Source organism: Pinus tabuliformis, chromosome 7, assembly GCF_031772625.1.
Source record: "Pinus tabuliformis cultivar Carrire ecotype Pingquan chromosome 7, CPIR1, whole genome shotgun sequence".
NCBI lineage: Eukaryota > Viridiplantae > Streptophyta > Pinopsida > Pinales > Pinaceae > Pinus > Pinus tabuliformis.
In genome coordinates this window covers 546055553-546065772 of record NC_142293.1, presented here as the reverse complement: position 1 = coordinate 546065772, position 10220 = coordinate 546055553, and positions in this window count along the sequence as shown.

The window sequence follows — 10220 nt, the reverse complement described above, 5'->3', positions numbered from 1 at the left end:
TATTTGTGTCTCTCTTGTTTATGCGTTTCCTGTGTTTATATTTCTGCAATTTTTTATGTGTTCCATTGCTCCGTAATATATAATTTTCTAACAAAGACAGTGACCAGCAACCCAAAGTCACTTTCATAGGCCTATGTGCCAGTGTCTGTGGAGTTTTCTCAGCAGACCTGTGCTAGTGACCCTAAGATTTGAGCCACTTTTCTAGCCCATAATCCTGACTTCTGCCAAGGACATGCTACAACCTTCAGCATGCATCAAACACATCATAATAATGTTGATAAATAAAAAATAAACCTCAAGATTAGGCTTCATCATCCCCAACCGGGACTGACATTCTGTCAAACACCTGGAATCAATTCAACCTACATGTCTAGGATACAAGATAGAGTATAAATGATTGAAATAACTTATGAAACATAACCTCCTTCTCCATTGAACTATCATACTATCAATTAGGTCTTTCATCCATCCATTTAACAATTACAAGTAAAGACATGAAATAACCATGACATGAACCAGTCACATAACCATGCTTATAAAAAACATTAAACCATATAAATATCAGACATATGACAACCATTAAATCCACATATAAACAAGTAAAAAAGAAAGAGAACTTAGATTTTATTAATCATAGGAAAATCTGACCAAGTTCGGGACTTCCACGTACTACCCGGCCATAGACATGGTTGAACCAAATCTCTCTTTCAGCCAGTCACCCCCATGCCATATTCCAAGCATGAATGTGGGATCTCATAAAATAACCAATCCAAGAACAACTAAGGGAATCCAGAGGTTAAACCACCTCTACCCTCACCAAACTGTGATCACACCAAAACTACTTCTTCAATCACAACCAAACTAAACTTGGAATGCCATCCGGAATCCATCACTATCCTTGAGGAATTTTTGGTCTCCTTTTCTCTCAGGGTTTACCACAATCCAATCCTAGATCACTAGGCCCTAAATTGAGACCATTTTTTCGAGGTTTACCACAATCCAAATCCAGATCACTAAGCCCTAAACTAGGACTTCTCCCTCAGGATTTACCGTGTATCCCGCAAAAATTGGTCAAGGGATTCCTAGGCCTTTGGGAATGAACCATGAGACCACCTCCACCCTGGATTCCAAAATTCATCTGGAAAACCAAATCCCAAAACCAAAATAAACATCCCAACAACATCACATCCAGAAAAAGGAAAGGCCAGGCTGAAAACCATTGTCATAACCCGGAAAAACCATGCCATCAACAACAAGAGAACCATACATCAATATGCATAGCCATGCATGTCCAAAACTTCTAGAAAATTGCACATGCAAAAGGTTACCTGCAAGTATTCCTCCTAAAGCTGCCTGATCCTGCTCTTCTTCCTTGATCCTTAATTTCCTTCCTTTCCCTTTGCATGTTTTTCCTTCATTGATCCAAAGCTAGAGTGCTCCAAGAAAACTCAAGTGACCGAGAGTGAGAGGGAGAGAGAGAGAGAATAATGAGAGAGCTGCAAACTTGAACTGAAAAAAGTTTGGCCAAAGCTTGCCCACTGATCCTCAGAAGCCTTTTTATTAATGAGGCCTCTAATTTCTTCATTTTCCATTATATTCCTTCATTTTCCTCTTCACATGAAACCTCTTACCTTTCACCTTATTTTTCTCTTATTTTCCTTTATTCTCATTAATAAATGTGCCAAAATTCTTTTGCCTTAGCCTTTGCCAATTTTCCTTAGCCAAAAGACACATCCACTGATTCCCACTAGGATATATTTTCCCAACATTCAGCTTGGAATAAGTGTCCCTTATGCTTGGTCTTATTTTTCCTTTATTAAATTTTATTACATGAATTTTTCAGCAAGGTTGTTAGAGAGCCATCCCCCTTGGGGAACACCATCCTTGGTGTTAAACCACACCAAGACGTCAACAAAACCACTGAAAAACAAACATACTGCCCATGGATCTTTATAACTTATCCCGTTGCAGTATTTACAATGAAAGACATGCTAAAAAGCAAAACATCATGACAACATGATAATGTAACAACCATAATAATATGACACCCATACCGCTTATTGGAGCTTTATAAATTATCTCATTGTGGTTTTACATCCATATACATATACATACATATACCGAAACATCACCAAAACGTATGCCAAACATATACCAACATAAAACCAAAACTTCTTCACCTCAACTAGCAAACAATGAAGGATACAGGGCCCGCATCTGATCTTCCATCTCCCATGTAGATTCTTCAAGCCCAAATTGCTTCCACTGCACTTTAACTTGCTCTATGGCTCTCTTCCTAAGCATGAGATGTTTTTGCTACAATATGCACTGAGGCAATACATACCAATCAATAACATGATCAACATCCTTTATAAACCTCTTAAGCAATGAAATATGGAAAACATGATGAAATTTCACTATTGGAGGCAATGCAAGTTGATATGCCGCTTGCCCAATCCTCTCAAGGATCTCGAAATGCCTGCAATACCATGGTGCCAACTTGGCACACGAACCAATCCTCAAAGAAATTTTCTTGGGTTTGATGCGCAAATAAACATTCTCCCCAACCTTAAACTCCTTTAATACCTTGTGCTGATCCGCATAACTCTTCTGTCTATCATGTGTTTCCTTTAGATTCTTCTTTATAACTTGCATTTCTTGATCCATGTATTCCAACATGTCTAGTCCATTAAGTATCGTGTTCAATGGATCAATCGAATTGATGGGAGTGTTACAACTTCATCCATACAATGCTTCGAAATGACTCATCAACAATGACTCTTGCTAACCATTGTTGTATGCAAACTCAACCAATGGAAGATGCTCCTCCTATTTCTTCTGCTGGTGAATTACGTACATCCTCAACATATCCTCCAAGACCCTATTGACCCTCTCTCTCTATCCCTCTTTCTGTGGATGATAAGTTGTATTGAAGGCCAACTCTATACCTAAACCTGCAAATAGTTCCTTCTAAAAAATGGAAGTGAACTTTGCATCCTTGTCCGACACAATATTCTTTGGAACACCATGCAGTCTCACTATCTCTCTGATGAACACATGTGCTAGCTCACTAGCTGAATATGTAGTCTTTACTGGAATCAAGTGAGATAACTTGCTCAACCTTTCAACCACGACTGTAATAAAGTCATGCTAATTTACTATACTCAGAAGACCAGTGATGAAATACATCAAAATGACCTCCCATTTCCATTCTGGAATCGTTATAGGTTGTAGTAAACCACCTGTATGCTTACATTCCACCCTGACTGCTGACAATCTAAACATCTAGCCACGAACTTTGCCACTTCGTTCTTCAGATTTATCCAATAGTAGAACTTCTTTACCTCCATCAACATCTTTTGATATCCTGGATGACCCAAGTAGGGCTTGCCATGAAATTCCCTCAAGATAAGCTTTTTGAGCTCACTGTAATTTGGCACATAGATATTTTCTCTAAATCTCACCAAACCATCTTCCATGAGACGATAGTCTGCATCCTGATCATAAATACCTGTACCTACACCTGTACCTCTGCTCTGCTATAACCTGTGCATAATCTCCATGTATCTGTCATCCCGCTGTCCTACTTGCAAGATCCTATCCTATAACTCTGTCCCATAAAAGCTCATAGCTGCTATATGATTTACTAGTACCTTTCTACTAATAGCATAAGCAACCTGGTTCTCCTTCCCTCTGATGTATCTGATCTTGACGTCAAAATCACTAAGGGTATTCAACCATCTAGATTTCTTGGCATTCAGATTCAACTCATCAAACAAATATCTCAACCCATTGTGATCGCTCATCAATTTAAATCTCCCGCCAAGAAGATGGTGCCTCCACATCTTCAATGCGTGTATAGTTGTTTCTAGCTCAATATCATGCATGGGATAGTTCTGCTCATGCTCATTCAATTTTCATGACTCATAACACACTATGTGCCCTTCTTGCATGAGAACTCCACCAATCCCTCTCTTGTAAGCATTTGTACACACTACAAACTCCTTGTTTGGATCCACAATCTTTAGCACTGGTGCATGTGTCAACAACTGCTTAAGTTGCTCAAAACTAGCCTCACATTGTTCTGTCCATTCGAACTTCTTACCTTTCCGGTAGAATGATTTTTAGGATATGCAATGTGTGCGAAGTTCACGACGAACCTCCTATAGTAACCTACTAATCCCATGAATGATCTCACCTCATCCACATTCTTAGGAGCTGCCCACTTCATAATAGCCCTTATCTTTTCTCGATCCACTGCTATGAAATCCTTAGAAACAAAATTCCCCAAATAATGCACCTCTATCTGAAAAAAGTTGCACTTGCTAAGCTTAGCATACAATTGATGCTCTCTTAGAAATCTCAACACTATTGGTAAATGCTCGCCATGTTCTTCCTCATTCTTAGAACATACTAGTATGTCATCAATGAATACAATAACAAACTTGTCCAGATAAGGATGAAACACACTATTAATCAAACACATAAATGTAGTTGGAGCATTAGTCAATCTGAATGGAACAACAACAAACTCATAATTCCCATACTTGGTCTTGAACACAGTCTTGAATATATCCTCTTCCTTGATGCGTGCCTGATGGTATCCTAATCTCAAGTCGATCTTAGAGAACATTGTTGCTCCCTTCAACTGATCAAACAAATCATCAATCCTCATCAATGGTTACCTGTTCGTGATCTTTGTTTTGTTCAACTACATGTAGTCTATGCATAATCTAAGATTACCATCTTTCTTCTTCACGAACAACACTGGTGCACCCCAAGGTGATACACTCGGCCTAATGTACCCCTTCTCCAAAATTTCCTTCAGCTGAAACTTTAATTCAACCAAATCAGGTGTGCTCATCTTGTAAGGTGCTTTTGATGTTGGGGCTACCCCTGGCACCAACTCAATAGAAAAGTTGACCTTCCTATGAGGTGGTAATTCTGTAATGTCCTCAGGAAATACATCCTGAAATTGCTACAAAACTGGGTATCTACTTAACACATATGCATCATCAATCTCCTTATCCTTGTCACTAGAAATGTGTACTACAAACTTCACACAACCTTTTGTGCAACTATGCTTAGCGTTCATAATGGTAACCATCCTCACTAACGTAGGCCTCTTCTTCCCTTTCAAAGTCCTCTTTTCCCCACTATCATCCACACACGCAATAGCCTTGTCGAAGCAATCCAATTTTTTTTTGTGAAGATATGGCCAATCCAATGATACCCAAAGGCATAATATATGAACCCAATGGTAATACATTCCAATGTGCTGTTGTAGGCATACCATTTAACTCAAATGCACAAGCTCTTACCTAATGGTGAACTGGATCCTTTGTACCTATAGACAACTGTACCAACCAAGAATATGCATGAACTTATTTTCTTAAACCACACTTGTCCACCAGGTCAGGATTAATATAACTATAGTTAGATCTAGGATCAATCAAAATAGAAACAACTTGATCACAAAGCCTACCATCCATCTCAATGATCTGCCTGCCAGTTTTCCACAATTGCATAGATATGAGGAATTCTATGACCAAGATCACCAACTGTATGCACCTCTTGAGCACTATAGATTTTGGGTCTACCCCCACTCTGATACTGCAAACAATCCCTCTTAGGATGGTCCTTACCACATATCCAACACCGCAATGGTTCCCTACCACTGCCTCAGCCTGCTGCTCTCCACGTTACTCCTCAGTTGTATTGAATCTCTTATAAGGAATTGTGTTTTATTTATCACTTGCATCTTGAGCTCTTCCTCTCTTTGGCAGCTATTTTCCTTTAGCTTCCTAATTTATTTTCAAGTCATTCTTGGGCTTAACTTTTCTCATAACAATGCTTCAACTTCCAGATGGCCTCCTCCAACAATCTAGGCTCATTGAACCCAATCCGGTCTCTGTATGAAACTGGCAGTCCACTGATGAATCTCTGAACCTTGGCCTTCTCCTCCCTTAGGTAAGGCACATATATCAATGACTCTGAAAATCTACTAGTATACTCATCATCTGTCACAGAACACATACGCAACTCATAAAACTCCTTAGCTTTGTCATCATAGTACCTCTCAGAAAAGTAATTTTCCTTGAAGAGCCTTCCAAATGCATTCCAAGTCAAATCCTCCTCGCGTATACCTTTAACATTCTTCACGTCTTCCCACCAAATATCTACTTTACCTTTGAGACTGAAAGTGGCTCTCTTTGCTTTCATGTTTTCTAAATAATCATGCAATCAGAAGAATTTCTTCATACCAAGAAACCATGCTGCTACATCCCGTGACTTATTCATCTCTCAATCAAAGGTAGGTGGATTTGCCTTTTAAAGTCATCTGAAAAGTATCCCCTATCACTCGTTCTGGAAGGATGATGATGACGATGATCATGATGTTTATGATAACCAAAACTGGAATAATACCTGTGTCGATCACCTCTCCTATCCGGAGTTTCCAACATCCTTCCATCTCTGATCATGTCAAATCTATCCGAACTATGTCTACTAGGAGACCTAATTCTATATGCCCCATTAGTTTTGTCCTCATGTCCATGGTTGATACAGAGTGGTCCCTATCGCCACAAATATGACAAACTCTAAAGTAGTATTGCATTCACCTCTGCTTGTTTCTCTTGTGCCTGGATTATGTTTTCATTGTCCACTTTGCAACTCGTTATTTCTTCCTTCAGGCTTCTAAATGTGTCTACCAAGTCATAAGAGTGCCCCATACCACACTCCCCATCTGATGCATAGGGAGATTCTATGTAGTCCCCCACCTTGCTAGCCATCTCATCTCTTTCCTAATAGGCATACTATGTCAGCTAAACCAAATCACAATAAACCAACGTACCTTAGCATAATTCGGGGAGGATGCCTTGTCTGCAAGATCATCAAATCAACGTGATACATCTATAACATAATCATGAGAGCATATAGAAATATATCAAATAAGTGTACCAATGCATAAACACCATTCTAGCTAGGGTCCAATCATCAATGTAAGGCCATATCAACAATGCATGTTGTGACCTCATGCATGACAAAAACCATTACTCCATTGCACACATTTCCACATGCAACTATCAACATGCATAAGAAAATCCTAATCAATTACACATACGTATGAACGCATGTAGTCGAGCATAAGTGATCAATTCTTGTAATAAACCTACAAGACTAATACATGTAATCAAAACATTCAAGAATGCACCTGACATACAAGGATGTATGTAAGGGACATATAATCAACATGTAAGCAACATATAACCATATGAAACTAGTCATATACTTCTGGCGATGCATCCCACAAAATAACATCAAGCTCCTCATGAAAACCTTACTACAATCATGATCAACATGAGTTAATGCAACAAGCACATGAAATGCAAATGTAAGAGACACACATGCAACTGACATGCATGCATGACCAAGCACCTTCACCCAAGGACAACACAACCATGCCCTGATACCAATCTGTAATACCCACTCCTCCCTGGTCAACCGAAGAAACCACCCAGTTGGGCAAACATGTGATGAGAGAGGTTACTAAGGGATTCAATCTCCTAGGTGACCTTAAGGAAATGGAATCGACGAAGCATATCTAACAAACCCATCCACATCAGCAAAACACCCTTAGGAGACATGCCAACCACGCAGACAACCTGTCCCTGAGTCCCACTAATGATTTAAGCCTTTTAACCTAGAGTCACTCTCATGCTATAGGCAAGACAATGACCAACAACTCAAATTCTCTCTCATAAGCCTCTGTCCCAACATCTGTGGACTTTTCTTAGTAGAACAATGCCAACACCCTCGCGATTTGAGCAAATTTTCTAGCCCAAAATCCCGTCCTTTACCCAAAACTTGCTACAACCTTTAGAATCCATAAAATACATGATAACAATGTTGATAAATAAAAAATAAACCTGAGGACTAGGCCCAAGCATCCCCAACCTGGACTGACATTTTGTCAAACACTTGGCATCAATGCAACCAACAGGTCTAGGATACAAGACAAAGATAAATGAGTGAAAGAACTTATGAAACATAATGAGACGGATCACCTCCTTCTCCATTGAACTATCATACCATCAATTAGGTCTTGCTTGCATCTATTTAACAATTACATGTAAATAAATGAAATAACCATGACATAAACTAGTTACATAACCATGTTTATAAACAACATTAAACCATATAAATATCATAGATATGATAACCATTAAATACACATGTAAACAATTACAAAAGTAAGAGAACTTAGCTTTTATTATTTGTAGGAAAATTCGACCAGGTTTGGGACTTCCACGTACCACCCGACCATAGACATGGCTGAACCAATTCTCTCTTTCAGTCTGACACCCCCGTGCCATATTCAAACCATGAATGTGGGATCTCATAGAATAACCAATCTAAGAAAAACCAAGGGAATCCAAAGGCTAAACCACCTCCACCCTCACCAAACCATGATCACACCAAAACTGGTGCTTTGATCACAACCAAATTGAACTTGGAATGCCATACGAAATCCATCACTATCCTTGATTAATTTTTCGTCTCCTTGTCTCTCAGGATTTACCACAATCAAATCCTGTATCAGTAGGCCCTAAACTGAGATCAGTCTCTCAAGCTTCACCATAATCCAAACCTGAATCACTAGGCCCTAAACTGAGACTTCTCCATCAAGCTTTACTGTGTATCCCTCCAAAACCGGTCAAGGGATTCCTGGGCCTTTGGGAATGAACCTTGAGACCACCTGTGCCCCAGATTCTGAAATCCATTTGGCAAACCAAAGCCCAAAACTGAAATAAACACCCCAATACCATGGCATCCGGAAAAAGGCAAGGCTAGGCTAAAAACCATTGTCATAACCCAGCAAAACTATGCCACTGACCTCAAGAGAACCATACATCAACATGAAAAGCCATACATGTCCAAACTAGCTAGGAAGTCACACATGAAAAAGGTTACCTGCAAGTATTTCTGTTGAAGCTGCATGATCCTGCTCTTCTTCCTTCAACCTTAATTTCCTTCCTTTCCATTTTCTTGCTTTTCCTTCCTTGATCCAAAGCTATACTCCTCCAAAAAAAATCTAAGTGACCAAGAGTTAGAGAGAGAGAGAGAGAATAACGAGAGAGCTCCAAACTCGAAATAACAAAAGGTTAGCCAAAGCTTTCCCACTGATCCTCAGAAGCGTTTTTATTAATGAGTCCTCTAATTTCGTCATTTTCTATTATTTTCCTTCATTTTCCTCCTCACATGCAACCTATGACCTTTCACATTACTTTTCTCCTATTTTCCTTTATTGTCATTAATAAATGTGCCAAAATTCCTTTTCTCATTTTAATTCCTTTGTCTTAGACTTTTACAATTTTCCTTAGCCAAAACACACATCGAGTGATGCCACTAGGATATCTTTTCCCAACATTCAACTTGGAATAATTGTCCCTTAACCGTGGTCTTATTTTTCCTTTATTAACTTTTATTACATGAAATTTTCACCAGGGCTGTTACAGTATCTAATTGATGCAATAAATACAGAACATCAATTTCCTGACATGGGTTGGACATGGTCACCAAAAGGGACTGTCATTAACATTTATTTGTAACAACCCTCATGAAAATTTCATGTAATAAAATTTAATAAATAAAAAATAAGGGCATTGTTAAAGGGCAATTATTCCAAATTGAATGTTGGGTAAAGATATCCTAGTGGGCATCACTGGATATGTGTTTTGGCTAAGTAAAATTGCCAAAGGCTAAGGCAAAGGCATTAAAAGGAAAAAAATCATTTTTGGCACATTTATTTATGAAAATAATGGAAATTAGGAGAGAAGGGAGGTGAAAGGTCATAGTTTGCACGTAAGGAGGAAATTGAAGGAAATAATGGAAAATAAAGAAAATAGAGGCCTCGTTAATAAAAAGGCTTATGAGGATCACGGGGTAACCTTTTGTGAGTTCAAGTTTGGATCTCTCTCATTATTCTCTCTCTCTCACGCCTCGTCACTTAGAGTTTTCTTGGAGCACTTTAGCTTTGGAGCAAGGAAGGAAAAGAAAGAAAAGGGAAAGGAAGGAAAGAAAGGATCAAAGAAAGGAAAGCAGGATCAATCAGCCTCAGCAGGAATACTTGTAGGTATCCTTTTGCATGTGTGATTTCCTAGTTGGTTTGGACATGCATGGATTTTCATGTTGGTGTATCGTTCTGTTACTTTTGGTGG